The 18,497-nt window shown below is 43.7% G+C and overlaps 1 protein-coding gene and 1 long non-coding RNA gene across 6 annotated transcripts in view; one reads left to right on the top strand and one right to left on the bottom strand.

Moving 5' to 3' along the window:
• Positions 1-18,497, bottom strand: part of LOC138683276 (ceramide transfer protein-like) — a 138,076-nt gene that overhangs the window by 31,280 nt on the left and 88,299 nt on the right. The gene's annotated exons all lie outside the window — the stretch shown is intronic.
• On the top strand, positions 7,347-17,014 carry LOC138683274 (uncharacterized). Its single transcript, XR_011322878.1, has 3 exons — positions 7,347-8,009; positions 13,439-16,623; positions 16,671-17,014. It is a non-coding gene; the product is annotated as an uncharacterized lncRNA (long non-coding RNA).

Consider the following 18,497-nt stretch of genomic DNA (forward strand, 5'->3'; position numbering starts at 1 on the left):
GAGAAGCTGAAAAATCCTTGACTAAGTCTAAATATTACTTAGCAACAACTGAAAACATCAGTGTTATCAACATTCTTCACATGAACCCAAAACAACACTATACCAGCTACTAAGACGACAATTAACTCTATCCCAGCCAAAATCAGGACAGTATCCACCCCTTGTTCTATACCATTTATGTCACACTCATTTCCCATACTTTCCATTACATCCTAGTCAATCATCATCACCTTTTCCATCCTTTGATATATAAAGAGAGAAAGATATATAAGTATACACACACAGAGATATCATTTCCTTAGTTTATGGGCCATGATTATAAAATGTTCGTGTCGTGGTTTAACCCCAGCCAGCAACTAAGCACCACGCAGCCGCTCACTCACTCCCCCCACACCCAGTGGGATGGGGGAGAAAATCGGGAAAAAAGAAGCAAAACCCGCGGGTTGAGATAAGAATGGTTTAATAGAACAGAAAAGAAGAAACTAATAATGATAATGATAACACTAATAAAATGACAACAGCAATAATAAAAGGATTGGAATGTACAAATGATGCGCAGGGCAATTGCTCACCACCCACTGACCGACACCCAGCTAGTCCCCCAGCGGCGATTCCCTGCCCCCACTTCCCAGTTCCTAAACTAGATGGGACGTCACATGGTATGGAATACACTGTTGGCCAGTTTGGGTCAGCTGCCCTGGCTGTGTCCTGTGCCAACTTTTTGTGCCTTTTCAGCTTTCTCGCTAGCTGGGCATGAGAAGCTGAAAAATCCTTGACATTAGTCTAAACACTACTTAGCAACAACTGAAAACATCAGTGTTATCAACATTCTTCACATACTGAACTCAAAACATAGCACTGTACCAGCTACTAGGAAGACAGTTAACTCTGTCCCAGCTGAAACCAGGACAGGCATATCCTCTTTGAATTGCTGGAAATCCTCGGACAGCTTCTCCACAGCTGAGATGCAGGCCTGTAGGGAGAAAGAGAGATTTTCTTCATATTTCTGGAGTTGGCAAGCCATTTCATCCACTGTCAGTGCCTCTTCGTCTTTCCAGGTCATTATTGCCAGTGAGTTGGCACAGGACGATGGTGTGCTCCGTACAAACTTCCACCACATGGGTCGCGTGCATTGGACTTCGTCTGGATCTTTGGGTAATTGTGCATTGTCCGGGTCATAGTAAATCATCTCTAGCATGGCTAATTCCCTCAGATATTGGATAACTCTCTCCATGGTGGTCCACTTGACTGGTTGACATATAACATCTTCCTTGAAGGGGTACCTTTCCTTCACACTTGACAGGAGTTGCCTCCAGAGGCTGAGGGCTTGTGTCCCTTTTCCAACTGCCTTGTCAATGCCACCTTCCCTGGCAAGCAATCCCAGCTGCTTGGCTTCCCTACTTTCTAATTCTAGGCTACTAGCCCCATTGTCCCAGCATCGGAGCAGCCAGGTGATAATGTGCTCACCTATACGACGGCTGAAATCTTTTTGCATATCCTACAGGTCACTCAGGGATAGGGATCGGGTGATTACCTCTGGTTCTGCCTCTTCCTCCTGTTCCTGTGATGACCCTGGCTCATATTCATCCTTCGCTAAGTGAACTGATTTTTTGTATATATCTTCTTCTGTATGGGGGCAACTGATACTGGTGTGGGTTGGTACGCTGGTTCAGCTGCAGTGCTGTTCGCCAGGGTTGGATTGGCCGTAGTGCCAATCGCCAGGGTTGGAGTGGCTGCAGTGGCAGTCGCTGGGATTGGAGCAGCTGCGGTGCCTGTTGCCAGGGTTGGAGTGGCTGCAGTGCCTGTCGCCTTGTTGTTAGATCCAGAGACCTTCTCTTCCCCTTGAGGGTACTGAATAGTGTTGAACAGTGCTCGATAGGCATGGGCCAGGCCCCAGTACATTGTAGTGATTTGTGTGTCTCTGGAGTTGTCAGGGTGACAGCATACTTTTTCCAAATGTTTGTATGAAGAGTGTGGCTCATAGTTCACAAACGAGTTTCACCATGTCTAGTGCACACAGGCCCCTCATGGGGGGTTACAAAAGCAACCCAGCCTTGGATTGCCTTGAGGCCCTGTCTCTCTGCAGAGATGACTCACAGGGAGCTGTGTAGACAGCTTAGCCCTGGGTTGTCTGATAAACCCTAAAGTAAACAGGGCAGTGGCTGCACCATTCAAAGAACCAAAACCTGCACTGAGCCTTGAAATCCCTTAACAAATAGTATGCCCTGAGTCTCAGTCCAACTACTATTCAGTTGCCTGAGGAAGCAAGGTAAAGAAAAAACTGGAGGGTTTCAGCTTCAGTTTCAAATGACAGCCTTGTGTAGTCAAACAATCACAGACCAGCAAAGGAAAGATAAGGGGAAACTCCACTCAGATATACATAATCCATTTAGGCATATATCATATTCCACTCAGACATAGTCATACACACCATTCCACAAGTCAGGGGATAAAACCCCTAAGATTCAGGTTGGAAATCGGGGAGTCACTTCTCCAATTATACAGTTGGCTTGTGAAGGAGAGAGACCCTTTCCCCCCCTTGATCAGGACGCTGGTCAAGGTAAATTCCCTGGGATTGAGAGCCCTTACCTGGAGGGGTAAGTGAATATTGTTTATGCTTTAAGTTTGTAAACGCGTGTGTACTTGTGGTTGTCTGTGAATCGCTTGTGGTTGTAATAGTGTACTACTCTTGCCTAAAAAAATTGCAGTAGTGCATTCCTCCATTGTATCTGTAAAACCTGCAATAGTGGCATGTTAAGTCTGTAAGTGAAGCTCAAATAAATCATTTGCTTGAACCTTGCAGTTAAGTCTGTGAGTGAAGTTCAAGTCGTTTGCTTGAACCTTGCTGTCCTGGGTTCAGCTGGGATAGAATTAATTTTCACAGGAACCTGGGAGGGGGCACAGCCAGGACAGCTGACCTGAACTAGCCAAGGAGCTATTCCATACCATGTGCCATCATGCTCAGTATATAAATGGGGAGCGGGCTGCGGGGAGCGCTCTTGGCTTTCGGTGGGGGAAGTGGCGGAGCGTCGGGTTCCGGGTGGTGAGCAGTTGCACTGTGCATCACTGGTTTTGTATACTCTTTTATTAGTACCGTTGTTGTTGTTGTAACTTCTCTTTTTGTGTTGTCCCAGTAAATTGTCCTTATCTCAAACCACGAGGTTCTGGTGGTTTTTTTGTTTTGTTTTGTTTTTTTTTCCTTTTCTCCTTTCTGATTCTCCTCCCCATCCCACCGGAGGGGGGCAGGGAGGAGTGAGCAAGTGGCTGCATGGTGCTTTGTTACCGGCTGGGCTGAAACCACGACACTTGCATTTAAGTCTGTAAGTGAAGTTCAAGTCGTTTGCTTGAACCTTGCGGTTAAATCTCTTTCTGCCACAATGTTCTACTAGTTCTTCCGGATTCTGCACTTGTTCAGGGGTCTAGTTCCAAAACACTGGAGGTACTCACTGTCCTAGGTACTTGCCCATACTACCCCACACACCCTGCCACTCATCATTATCCAGCCTCAGGGCAGATCTCTGGGTGATCTTCTTAATAGTTGTTTAGCTTGAAACAAGAGCTGAACCACATTCAGGAACATGCTAGTTCCTAGCAATAGGACCATGCTGGTCTCAACATCCCAAGGATATTCAAATTTTTCAAAATTCTCAAACGCCATTGTAACTAGACTGGAGGAGAAGGGAAAGGGGAGGAAAGGTGTCTCGCCCATAGATTGGCTCTCGAAGGAGGAAAGGTAAAGGGTGTAATTATTAATAGTTTCCCACAGATGGCTCCCAAAGTATAGAGGTGACAACAATGCTGAGTGCAAATACCGGATTAATCCCATGACCGATAACTTTATCATACCATAAACCAGTGTTACACAATACATCAAAGCAAAAACCTTAATCCACCTCCCATGGATGATAAGCATCAGCACAGGGACTACATACAGCAAGTGAGGTGATACATAACAGAACTTTAAAAGCAACAACTCTAAGAGCCCATAAATCAACATAGTGACCAGCGTGTATTAGACCAGTATAATGAATGCTTGTAACAAATTTGTTTTAAGATGCTCTGGTCAGGTTTGTCGTTATCACAACCCTTCATGCCCCACGTTGGGGGCCAAAAAGGGCTGTCGTGGTTTAACCCCAGCCAGAAACTAAGCACCACGTGGCCACTCACTCACTCCCCCCCACCCAGTGGGATGGGGGAGAAAATCGGGGAAAAAAAAAAAGTAAAACTCCTGGGTTGAGATAAGAACAGTTTAATAGAACAGAAAGGAAAAAAATAATAATGATAATAATATGTAAATGACAATAATAATAATAAAAGGACTGGAATATACAAAACAAATGATGCACAATGCAATTGCTCACCACTCGCCAACCGACGCCCAGTTAGTTCCCAAGCAGCGATCCCTCCCAGGCCAACTCCCCCCAGTTTATATACTAGATGGGACGTCACATGGTATGGAATACCCCTTTGGCCAGTTTCGGTCAGGTGCCCTGGCTGTGTCCCCTCCCAACTTCTTGTGCCCCTCCAGCCTTCTTGCTGGCTGGGCAGGAGAAGCTGAAAAATCCTTGACTTAGTCTAAACACTACTTAGCAACAACTGAAAACATCAGTGTGTTATCAACATTATTCTCATCCTAAATCCAAAACAGAACACTATAACAGCTACTAGAATGAAAATTAACTCTATCCCAGCTGAAACCAGGACAAAAGACTAGCCCTACCTGATTCTATAATTCTCATATTAGTCTGTGGGTCAAGAACAAGTCTAACATAATAAAAACATGATGCTAAAGTTATAAATTATCTTAATACTTAAGTATTTAGACATAACACCTAGTCCCAGATACAGAAAGGAAAATTATATGCATATAGTGCAGCTTTCACCTCAAAAGGCTCAAAGCACTTTAGAAGCAAATTTATATTATGCTAAGAGGTCCGTGCGATTGAGTCTCAAGGAAAGGGCATGTTTGGATATCCAAAAGGATAAAAATTCAGATCACATCCAAGAACTTGTTGAACTACCAACCTCAAGCATGAGAATATGCCCTCTCATCATGAGATATCATGACACACTGCGTTCTAACAGGTCAGGACAGGACAAATTAAGTTTCCATACACCCCATATTACTTCTGTGTTAGTTCGTTTATGTACAAGCATTTGAAAAGATACCAGTTCATGTATTTAACCTCCCCAAGTCAACATCCTGTGTGACCACTAGAGGGAAATAGCAAAAAGGAAACAGTAACCCTTATCCTCTTTCTGCTTCAATCCCTGGGCATATAAACCTCATTTTCTTGGCAGACAATTAAAAACAGAGCAGTTTTACCTTTAGCCTTTATAATTACATTTGAGACACATTGCTAAGTGAGGATAAAGTTTTCTGCACAGTATGCAAGAAGTAACAATGACATCTATCGCTGAAAGAATGACAGCAAATTACAAGTTTTAATAGAGAGTAATGAAATTATTCTGAAGTCACACCTCTCAACTAGTTCAAAACAGTGAACCAACTAACAACATGCTAATTTCCAGTTAAGATTGTCCAAAGTCATTAGCACCAAATTAAGCACTTTGACAAATGTTTAGGCACAGATTTCTTAAAACTTCATCTAACATTAAGTAGTTAAACTAGGCTCAACATAATTTAGCTTTAAAAAAGAACGCTTAATATGTGACATAGAAGACTGGACACCTCTGTCTCAAGTACCATGTCCAAGTAGAAGACTTTTCTTCACTTTCAACTGCTCTGCCATTAGTCTGCAGCTGTAAAACATAGAGCTCATCGTGAAAAGGAGTTTTATATACCAGCCAGATGAACAGGCACAGGTTTTCTTCATGTACAGAGTATGCATTAAATAGGTTCTCACCAAACTAGTTTTCCCTGTATGCATATGCACTTTGAGAAGCATCAGAAGAAACAAAATTCTGGTTAAACCCTTCCAAACCAGTAAAAAGTCATGCAGTAGTGATACAGAAACATTTCATTTGAAATAAATTATTTACTCCATTCATAACACTTAAGCTTAAGCTTAAACAGGCTTACTTAGGTGCTTGTAGGACTGTTTTATGCAATGCAACTTTCAGAAATCTAATCTTTGATAATTAAAAATGTTATCTGACATTACACACAGTATCAGTAAACTTATCAGTAAAAATATTAAATTCAACTTAATCTGCCAATACAAAGACACCCCATACACTATCATTACTCATTCATGCAAAAAGAAACAGACTGCTTTTATTTGCTGAAAGCCAACACTCTGTGCAAGACAACAGCAAAAACAACTTCAAGCACAGCACAGGTCTCTACAGTAAGCTGACCTATCCTGCCCTTAAAGGAAAAACTTGGAACTGGTAGAAAAAAAACCAGCTCACCAAAGGTTGCTTTCTAGTGCACCAGTGTCGTGGTTTAACCCCAGCCAGCAACTAAGCACCACACAGCCGCTCATTCACTGTGGGTCAGCTGCCCTGGCTGTGTCCCCTCCCTCCCAACTTGTGCCCCTCCAGCCTTCTTGCTGGCTGGGCAGGAGAAGCTGAAAAATCCTTGACTTAGTCTAAACGCTACTTAGGAACAACTGAAAACATCAGTGTTATCAACATTCTTCTCATACTGAACTCAAAACATAGCACTGTACCAGCTACTAGGAAGACAATTAACTCTATCCCAGCTGAAACCAGGACAACCAGAAGCAAGCAAAGCAAAGCATTTAGGTTCTAAAATGCTCCAGACTTTGAAGATAAGCATTATCATCCATTTTATACAGGATTGTAAATACTGTTGGCCATTGTTAGGTTGTGCATTAAGCTGTGGATCACCTTTTTTGTTCTTATTGCTTTCCAGAGAGGTAAAAAGTTTGAACAAGACAAAGGATGCCAGTGCAGTGCTAGGTACCAATACAAAAACCTCCCCGCAATAAGCATGAGCTAGAGAATAGTGTACTACTGTTAAAACAAACAGTTTAGTAGCCTATTCTAACTCAGTCTTCTAGTAACTAAACTACCTTTTTTCATTACAGCACCACTGTGTTTTGTACAAACCATAGGAACACTTTCTGCAAGAACTTGCACCTTAACTGCACACTGTACTATTAAAAGTCCGAGCAACTGCAGAAACATACTATATGTAAGTCCTCAGAATAAATTATTTTGTAGACCCATATATTCTCTACATACTGCTAAAGTCCAATCCCATTGCTGGTTCCCTTACAGTGGTATATCCTTGCAGAATTTGTCATGAGAAAACTACCTGTGTGTTAAGAGCTCAGGAACTGCTCAAAACACTGATGCCATTGCCTGCAGACACTGGAGTGTGTATATGGGGGGTGTGGCATAAGACTTAAGGAGAATGTAATGAACGGGTTAACTTTGTTCATGAAATCGCACGTGGGGGTAGGGACATTCTTCGCTTATCTAAAACCACGAGTATCCAGTTAAGAAAACAATTGCATACTGATGATTAACGTATGTAGAAAGACGTTTTACAGAGCATGAGTGGGACTTAGGTCACCTAAAAGACAGCTGAGGAAGACTTTGGCCTTCATCCCAGCAACCACCAGAAGGCAGATTACGACCACCTAACAACTGACGGCGCAAGCGCACACAATGCCAAAGATACCAGCTGTCACGTATACAGGAATTAAAGACTGTATAAATAGACTCTTCCTGATTTTCGGTGCGAGCCTTTGGCGGAGCACTGTCTCCCCGGCCGCCCAGCGCTGTTTTGCTCTCTTATCGCTTGCTAATAAATTCAATCTTTTTATTTAATACAAATTGGCTCCTCCAATTTGTCACGAATGACCATAACAAACTTGGTGCCGTGACTCGGATCCAGGTTCTTTGGTGCGGACCCTCGCAAGCAGGGAGGCGCCCTATCCCCAGATAGCCCCGTCTTGAGGAGGTGCCGCCGCCACACCCTGGACCCATGAACCCCTTTAAATTATGATAACTGAGCAAAAGAACCTGCAGGACCCCTTAAATTTTGTGCACCCAAACGAAGACCTCAAGAGCGGGTGAGTATATAAATTGCGAGCCGTTTGTTGGGGTGGTTATCCCGAGGTGCGACTGTGTGAGAGGTCTCTCTGAGATCACGCGAGTGCGGACCCTCCAGTAGTACAGTTCTCATAGCCCGCGAGGGAGTGAGTCACGACCGAGGGGAAGTGAGTGTGTGTGTGGATAAGGGCACCTCGGAAGATTGGACAGAGGAAAAGCAAGCCCTCTGGACCCATGAGAATGGGGAAGGGAAATAAGTTACCAGACATACCCCCTGATAGTCCCTTAGGCCTGATGATAAGATATTGGGACAGTTCACCAAAGAGAAAGGATAAGTCTAAGGAAAAGATGATTAATTATTGTATTGAGATTTGGGGTGGGAAACCTCTCAGCAATCCTCATGTACTTTGGCCCGTGTTCGGGTCATCTGAGGATTGGGTGTGTCAACAATTAAATATATGGGTGTCGTGGTTTCAGCCCAGCCGGTAACAAAGGACCACGCGGCCGCTCGCTCACTCCTCCCGCCCCCCTCCGGTGGGATGGGGGGAAAACGGAGGAGAGAAAAAAAAACCAAACCTGGAACCTCGAGGGTTGAGATAAAGGCAGTTTACTGGAACAACACAAAGAAATTGCAACAACAACAACGGTACTAATGAAAAAGTATACAAAAAGAGTGATGCACAGTGCAACTGCTCACCACCCGGGACCCGACGCTCTGCCACTTCCCCCACCGAAAAGAAGAGCCCACCCCCCGGCCCGCTCCCCCTTTATATACTGAGCATGATGTCACATGGTATGGAATAGCTCCTTGGCCAGTTCAGGTCAGCTGCCCCGGCTATGCCCCCCACCTCCCAGGTTCCTGTAAGAAAAAAAATTAACTCTATCCCAGCTGAACCCAGGACAATGGGTAAACAATAAACGACCACCAGCCAACCCAGAGGAGAGTGAATATGCTGCCTTATGGATTCCCCAATCCTGAGAACCGTCATTCCTCTTTGCCTTAAGGGAAAACAGACCAGATAAACCTCGAAAAGATGATGAGGACCCCCTTTGGCCCCCTCCCTATGCCCCTCAGGCCCCTCTGCCTCAGGACCCACCCCAAGGCCAGGAAATAGCCCAGGCCCAGGGAGGGTCAAATTCGGAACCTGATTCCCCGACCCCGGCACCCCCTCCCAGAAGGTCTGCACGTAATAGAATAAGACGAGGAGAAGAAAGATTGTTTCCTCTTCGAGAAATGTTGGTGCCTGGTGGGGATGGACAGGGGGGACCGGGAACGGGGTATGTGGCAGTCCCCCTTAATACAGGGGATGTAAGGGAATTTAAGAAGGAAATGGGGAGTTTGTTAGATGATCCCCTGGGGGTAGCCGAGAGGCTGGATCAATTCTTAGGACCGAATTTGTACACGTGGGATGAATTACAGTCTATCCTGGACATATTATTTACCGTAGAAAAAAGGGACATGATTAGAGGGGCTGGGATGAGAGTGCGGGACCAGCAACATCAGGCTGGCCCGGCAGCGGATCAAAAATGGCCCTTAAATCGGCCAAACTGGAATAATCAGGATCCGGCTCACAGGAATAATATGTCAGACTTGAGAACAATTATAATTCAGGGGATACGGGAATCTGTTCCCCGAGGACAGAATATTAATAAAGCCTTTAGTGAACAGCAGAAAAAAGATGAGACCCCGACAGAATGGCTTGAAAGGTTAAGGAGAAGCTTCCAGCTATATTCTGGGGTAGATCCTGCCACTCCTGTGGGACAAGTGTTGCTGAAAACTCAGTTCGTGGCCAAATCGTGGGGAGATATTAGAAAGAAGTTGGAGAAAATTGAGGACTGGCAGGAGCGGGGGTTGGATGAATTACTTAGAGAAGCTCAGAAGGTGTATGTGAGGCAAGAAGAAGAAACTGAAAAGCGGCAGACTAGGCTGCTGGTTGCAGCGGTAAGAAAAGGACAGAAAGGTGTGATAAGGAGACCCGGTAGGCCTGGTGGGGGAGATAAGGAAAGAATCGAGAGGAGAGGAGAGGAGATAAAGCCGTAGAATGTTTCTATTGCGGGAAAAAGGACACATGAAGAGAGAATGTAGAAAAAGGATTCAGGATGAAAAAGCGTTCCGGGAAGAGTAGCGGGGTCAAGGGCTCTATGTGCTGAGGACCCCTGGTAAGAAAGAGCCCTTGATAACTTTAAAAGTGGGTCCTCAGCGCCAGGAGGTGACCTTTCTTGAAGATACCAGAGCCAAAAGGTCTACTGTACAATCATTACCTCCGGGATGTAAAATATCTGAGGATAAAGTTAATGTAATTGGAGCAAAAGGAGAACCTTTTAGGGTCCCCGTTATAAGAGATGTGGCGGTGGAATCAAGTTGCAGATACGGAATCGGAATGCTGTTGTTAGTACCTGAAGCAGAATATAACCTATTAGGTAGGGATTTAATCGTAGAAATGGGGATTCAGGTGGACATGGAAAAAGAAGAGTTAAAAATCAGGCTTTGTCCCCTTACAGAAGTGGACGAGAAACAAATTAACCCCGAAGTGTGGTATACCCCCGAAACAGTTGGAAAACTGGATATTAAACCGTTTGAGGTGGTTATTAAGAACCCCGAGATTCCAGTGAGAGTTAAACAATATCCCTTATCTAATGAAAGGAGGAGGGGACTAAAACCTGAGATCGAGAGACTATTGAGAAAGGGGGTACTCGAACCCTACATGTCCCCTTTTAATACCCCGATTTTACCAGTAAAAAAATCCGATGGTAGCTATCGGTTGGTGCATGACCTAAGAGAAATCAATAAACGGACTGTCAGCCGGTTCCTGGTAGTGGCAAACCCACACACCCTGTTGAGTCAATTGGGGCCCGAGAACCAATGGTATAGTGTAATAGATCTTAAGGATGCATTCTGGTCATGCCCTCTAAAGGAGGAATGTAGAGATTATTTTGCTTTCGAGTGGGAAGACCCAGACACTCATAGGAGACAGCAGTTAAGGTGGACTGTACTTCCCCAAGGATTCACGGAATCCCCAAACTTATTTGGACAAGCCCTAGAACGGATTCTACGGGAATACCGGTTGCAAGATGGGGTCGTGCTAGTACAGTATGTGGATGACTTATTGTTGGCAGGAGAAAATCAAGAGACAGTCAGAAAAGAAAGCATACGGTTGTTAAATTTCTTGAGCCTTCAAGGCCTCAAGGTATCACGGTCAAAACTACAGTTTGTGGAAGAGGAGGTAAAATATTTAGGACACTGGATAAGCAAGAGGACTAAGAAGTTAGACCCCGAACGAGTAAATAGGATTTTATCACTGAAAGTCCCGAGGAGTAAACGACAGATTAGACAATTGTTGGGGCTATTTGGGTATTGTAGGCAGTGGATTGAGAACTTTAGTGCGAAAGCGCGATTTTTGTATCAAAAGTTAACTATGGATGGATTGCTTAAATGGACCCAAGAGGATGAAGAGAGATTAGAGAGTCTCAAGGCTGATCTAGTTAACACCCCTGTCTTGAGTCTGCCTGATGTGAAGAGACCCTTTTATTTATTTATGGCCACTGAGGAGGGGACAGCATACGGGGTTTTGACCCAGGAGTGGGCAGGAAAAAAGAAACCCATAGGGTATATTTCCAAATTATTAGACCCTGTCAGTAGAGGGTGGCCCACCTGTTTACAGGCAGTCGTTGCTGTAGCCCTGATAGTGGAAGAAGCGAATAAGGTAACATTTGGAAGTGAATTAAAGGTGTTCTCCCCCCATAATATTCGAGGAGTTCTCCAACAAAAGGCTGAAAAATGGATCACCGATGCTAGGCTTTTAAAATATGAGGGGATCCTAATCCATTCCCCTAAATTGGAGATCGGAACAACGAGCTTGCAGAACCCGGCGCAATTTTTGTATGGGGGTCCTGAAGAAGAGTTAACACATAATTGCCTTCAGACCATTGAAGAACAAACGAAAATTAGGCCAGATCTAGAAGAGGTAGAATTGGGAGAGGGAAAAAAGTTATTCGCTGATGAGTCATCTCGAGTAATAGCAGGGAAAAGGAAGTCAGGATATACAATTGTGGACGGGGGGAGCCTAGAAGTAAAGGAATCCGGACCCCTCAGTCCTAGTTGGTCGGCGCAGGCATGTGAGTTATACGCAGTACTTAAGGCATTGGAACTTTTAAAGGACAAAGAAGGAACTGTGTACACTGATTCAAAATATGCGTATAGAGTGGTACACACTTTTGGAAAAATTTGGGAGGAACGGGGACTTATTAATTCTCAAGGAAAAGGTTTGGTTCATGAGGAACTGATTGTCAAAATTCTACAAGCAATAAGAGGGCCCAAGCGAATAGCTGTGGTACATGTTAAGGGACACCAAAGAGGAACGACCCCTGAAATTCGAGGGAATAATCTTGCTGACCAAGAAGCCAAGGCGGCAGCACTACTTGCTGTGACCATCACCCCGCCGGCAGGTGAAACGCCGGCAAGAATCCTAAACCCACAGTTTAGTAAACCAGAAATGGATAAATTGAAGGAAATGGGAGTAGTGGAAAAAGAGGGTAATTGGGAACTACCCGATGGGAGACAGGTGTTACCAAAAGCACTAACATGGAAAATAATGAGAGGTATGCACTCAAAGACTCATTGGGGTGTCCAAGCGCTGGTTGATCAATTCACAATAAAGTACATGTGTATTGGGGTTTATAATGTAGCCAAGGGAATCGTACAGGGGTGCCTAACGTGTCAGAGGATCAATAAGCAGCATCTTAGAGAAAAAGTACAAGGGGGACGGGAATTGGCACACCGACCATTCGCCAAAATACAGATTGATTTTACTGATCTCCCTAAAGTAGGGCGATATAGACACTTACTTGTATTGGTAGACCACCTCACTCATTATGTCGAGGCGTTCCCTACTGCTAGGGCAACTGCCAATACAGTGGTAAAAGTACTTTTAGAGCATATCATACCGCGATATGAAAATATTGAAACTATTGATTCAGATAGAGGCCCACATTTCGTTTCCAAAGTAGTAAAAAAAGCTCTAGCCCCCTTTGGAACTAAGTGGGAGTTCCATACCCCGTGGCATCCCCAAAGCTCCGGGAAAGTAGAACGAATGAATGGAGAAATAAAGAAACAATTAACTAAGTTAATGATAGAAACCAAAATGTCATGGGTAAAATGTTTGCCAATTGCTTTATTAAATATTCGGACTCAGCCCCGAGCGGATACTGGAATTTCCCCATTTGAAATGTTATATGGCATGCCCTATGATATGGAATGCCCAGCCAATTATCCTACTTTAGATGAAGATAATATTAACCCTTATATTGTTCAGCTGATGAAAAGGAGAGAGTGATTGCGAAAGAAGGGAATGGTGGTACAGAGGCCACCCCTAGATATATCCATACATTCAGTAAAGCCAGGTGATATGGTATTAATCAGAGCCTGGAAAGAATCCTCTCTCACTCCTAGGTGGGAGGGGCCCTTTCTTGTTTTACTTACCACAGAAACTGCTGTCCGGATTGCAGAACGAGGATGGACGCACGCCTCGCGAATTAAAGGGCCTTTACCCAGAGATGAGTGGGAAGTAGCAAAGACTTCAGAAGACTTAAAACTAGTGATAAGGAAGAAAAAGGAACTGCATGAATGAATGAATCCTTTTGGAAGAACGGTAAAACCTAGTTTATACCAGTGGTTCCAGGTATCACCTGGAGATAATTTACAGGTGGTGAACTTTACTCCTTGGCATACAGAACAGATACCTCATCAAACCGGCGGAGCTGATATATATATATAAATTAACAGGAACTCCTCAGTACTTACTTACCTTTTTGTTGTGAAGTGGAGACTGAAGTCCCTAGACCACCGGAATATTTTAGCGGGATTCCGTGTTTAAAGCATCGTAACCACAACCATTAGAGTTAGGTGTTTTGTAACTGTGTAAAGTACGGTCAGAAATGGTATTGTAGTTCTAGAAGGAGACATTATTATTGTATGAAGTGTCGAGAGTACCAATTCCCCCGTGGAGACCAATTGAATAGAGTGGAAATTAATAGACTAATTTGTGGGTGGGAATTATTAGTACCTGAAACCTGGGAAGTATATGAGAACGATTGGCCTGAAACTATAAGGTGGTGTGCTATCAGATTCGCGTGGAAGCAAGCTAGACGTATCACTAAAATAGCTTCTGCTCTTAAATAAAATTTGTGTAAGGAATGCTGGTAGACACACTGTAGGAACAGCCACTCATTTAGGGACGGCTGTACACAGTGTACCCAAAGGAGAAGGGGACTAAACACGTCTGCCTTACGGGGGGGGGGGTAGCTACAGGGAATCCCTAACCAACCCGAAGCTCCTATAACCCTGAATCCTGCAAGTGTCTTGTCATTTCCCAGGTAATATAAAATATTCTGCACAGTTCCCGGGGAGGAGCTAAATCCCGTAAGGGCTTTGCAAGTGGAAAACACGCCCTTAAGAAGTACGACTGCTGCCGAGAAGATGAGAAACCTCGCTGCTCCAGGCACCGGAGTAGGCAAAGTAGGCAGAGGCGTACGGAAAAGGGAGTGTGAGTACATCGTGAGATCATCGGCAGGTAATAACGAGAAACAGACACTTCGAGAGGAAGAATAGACTCTGGGAGCCCGACCGGGTATGCCCTGACAAAGAGATAATCGGGAATTGACATCGACACCTATTGGTGTTCCTTGGGGAACCCCACCAGCAATCCGTGTTTGGATGATGTTACTGTGGTATTTGCTTGTTGGGCCTACGGTATCTGGCAATGTCAGCCATCAACCCTTCAAATGGTCACTAATACAATTAGAACACTCAGTTGTCATACAAAACAGAATTACCCTGGGCGCTCCCTCTTTCACGGCCCACTTAAGTTCCCTAGTAAGGTCATACCATGGATGGGCCCCCATTGATGAGAGTACTCGCAAGTATACAGTTCAGCGTAAAGCCTTTTATATGTGTCCAGCTAACAATCCAGGAAAAGGATATTGCAATCACCCAGCTGAATATTACTGTGCATATTGGGGCTGTGAAACAATAGCATCAGAATAGGCACCAGGGGGAGGAAAAGACCAATTTTTAACTGTAGGATGGGGACTGCCAGGATGTCAAAAACCCACCTATGGGCCTCAAGGTTCGGTTCGAGGAGGCACATGTTGGCATATTTATCTTAACATTTCAAAACCTGAAGATCTAGGATGGACTATAGGGAGAACTTGGGGAATCAGGTTTTGGGAACCAGGCACCGATACAGGGGGAATAATTCTAATAAGGAAGGAGCCGGTGCCCAATGAACCCTCCGGTGTGGGACCAAATCCAGTCATAGCAGAGGAAGATGATAGTAACAGTATTGTACATACTGTTACAATCTTTCCTAACATAAACGTCACTGAAAATAACACCCCAGGCATATCAACAAAAATCAAACCCTCGACTCTTGCACCCGAAGTCAGCCCATTGTGGGATATGCTTCAAGCCAGTTATCAGGTACTGAATGCCACCCACCCTAATATAACTGAGCATTGTTAGTTATGTTACAACATTCGGCCACCCTTTTATGAAGCTATTGGGGTGGACAGTAGATTTAAGAAGGCCAACGGAACAAATCCAGCTCAGTGCTTATGGAATAAGGAATCTAGACGTAAGCAAGGGATAACAATGTCCCAAGTATCAGGAAAAGGAAAGTGTATCGGAAATGTCCCAAAAGACAAACAACACCTGTGTAACACAACTCGCAAATCAGGAGAGATAACAGCTGAGTGGTTAATCCCTGCAGATAATACTAAGTGGATTTGCTCCCAAACTGGGGTTACACCTTGTATATCCCTAAAGGTCTTTAATTGGACAGCTGAATATTGTATACAAGTAGCTGTGATACCTAGGCTTATTTACCATCCCGAAAGTTTCATTTATGACTATTAAACTACTCAGGCCCATCACATACAGAAACGTGAGCCCTTCACAGCCCTCACGGTGGCAACCCTCATGGCAATCATCGGAGCTGCTGGAGCTGGTACAGGAATAACCTCCCTCGTACAACAAAATCAAAAATTTCAATCCTTAAGGGTAGCAGTCGATGAGGATTTGGCTAGGATAGAAGAGGCCATGACAGCCCTAGAACAGTCTGTTAGGTCTTTATCAGAAGTAGTATTACAAAACAGACGGGGCTTAGACCTAATGTTCATGCAGCAGGGGGGGTTATATACAACCCTACGGGAGGAGTGTTGTGTATATGTTGACCATACTGGAGTAGTTAGAGATACAATGGCCAAACTACGAGAGGGGTTAGAAAAACGGAAAAAAGACTGGGAAGCACAACAAAGCTGGTATGAGTCTATGTTCAATTATTCACCCTGGTTAACCACCCTATTGTCAACTATTACAGGACCTCTTATTTTGTTGATCTTATTTTTGACTTTTGGGCCATGAATTTTCAATAATTTGATCGCTATTGTTAAAGGGCGCTTGGAAGCTGCACACTTAATGCTGCTACGAAAGCAATATGAACAAATCGGGGACAGGGGAATTACTCCTATCCTCGGGCGGGCAAAAGAAACATTGGATCGATTTAATGAACAAAATCAGAATAAAATAGAAAAGGGGGGATTGTAATGAACGGGTTAACTTTGTTCATGAAATCGCACGTGGGGGTAGGGACATTCTTCGCTTATCTAAAACCACGAGTATCCAGTTAAGAAAACAATTGCATACTGATGATTAACGTATGTAGAAAGACGTTTTACAGAGCATGAGTGGGACTTAGGTCACCTAAAAGACAGCTGAGGAAGACTTTGGCCTTCATCCCAGCAACCACCAGAAGGCAGATTACGACCACCTAACAACTGACGGCGCAAGCGCACACAATGCCAAAGATACCAGCTGTCACGTATACAGGAATTAAAGACTGTATAAATAAAGAGACTCTTCCCGATTTTCGGTGCGAGCCTTTGGCGGAGCACTGTCTCCCCAGCCGCCCAGTGCTGTTTTGCTCTCTTATCGCTTGCTAATAAATTCAATCTTTTTATTTAATACAAATTGGCTCCTCCAATTTGTCACGAACGTCCATAACAGAGAATGGCCATATTCATGCTGTTATCTGCTTTAAATGGCAACACATTAAAAGCTGACTTCTATCCATTGCTAAAGCAAGGGGAGGGAGACTCCCAACTTGATGGTAGGCAAGCAAGGTGTTCCCTGTCCATTCTACACAACAGTGACAAAATTCATATGCTGCCACCAGATCTTCACATTCAGACAGATCTGCATATAGTCCAGTTCAGGCATGATAAAGTAACAGCCATAAAAATGGCAGAAAGGTGAAGCTATGGTATTTTCATCCAAAAGCACTCCAGACTCAAAGCTCCCCCACAGTCTAGGATAGTAAAGGAAAACTTTGCAGATTGCCTGTGTATCATAGGGATCTAAAAAAATAAGACCTTTCTTGAAGCATTTTATAGTGAGACACTATAAATCAATGAGGCTGGCAGAAAACCTTTCCAGCCAGGTGACACACAAGTTTTGCTTCTAATTGCAGCCTCAGGTCACATATTGCAGACTTCCTTTTCATGTGACCAAGCCCAAACACATAACGGAGCATGGGTTTACTCCATGTGCATCACCTGTCTACTCACATGGATACTCCAAAAAGAGGCTATGTATGTCTGGTATTGCTGGCTTAGCACACTTGATCTATTAAAGAAATGAGTCTAGCAGCCACAATGGCCTCTTTTCAAGAATTAAAACACAAGCCAGCCCAATAAGTCTCTGAAGATCAATTAGATACACTTGTACAAACCTTAAGTCCTATGTGTTGTTTGATTAGATTATGGGAAGTATAATCTAATTAGCTGTTGTTGTTTATCTTTGCACTTTCTTTTTACATTTCAAAATAGTAGGTTTACCTAACAGATTTCCTCAAACCTACTAATAACACTAAACAACACATGAAAGCAACATTTTATTTCCTGCTTAGCCTTGTTTAGCATATTTGGGGGCAGGTATAAACAAGAATGGAAATAAGTAGAAGCTGCACCTTCGAACAGTGCAAGAATAAAGCAAAACTTCAAGGAGACAGTTAAATCAGATCTTTTATTTACGAAGTCTGAAAACTAGCAAATTTGAGGTAATAAAACATCACTTTGTTAAAAAAAAGGATCATTTCAAGACAGGAATGAGTCCTTTTGCTGTGAAGTAGAAAATATTATGACATGAGCAAGAAAGAATTTAACTGCTGTAAGCAATGTGGTTTTATCATAGAATCAGAATAACTTAGGTTGCAAGGGATCTCTAGTACCACCCTCCTGCTCAAAGCATATCCAATTAGATATCCAGGCCTCCACTCCATAAGGATGTATTCTTCAGAGAATTATAATATCTACTTTCAAAGCCAAAGTGATTGTTATGAAACATAACTGGAACACACATACAAAGAAAGATTGGGTTGGTCAATATGAAACAATCTGCATTGTTTATAATTAATCAAGTGTGTTGGGCTGGAATTGACTGAAAGCTTTAGTCC

Source organism: Haliaeetus albicilla, chromosome W, assembly GCF_947461875.1.
Source record: "Haliaeetus albicilla chromosome W, bHalAlb1.1, whole genome shotgun sequence".
Classification (NCBI taxonomy): domain Eukaryota; kingdom Metazoa; phylum Chordata; class Aves; order Accipitriformes; family Accipitridae; genus Haliaeetus; species Haliaeetus albicilla.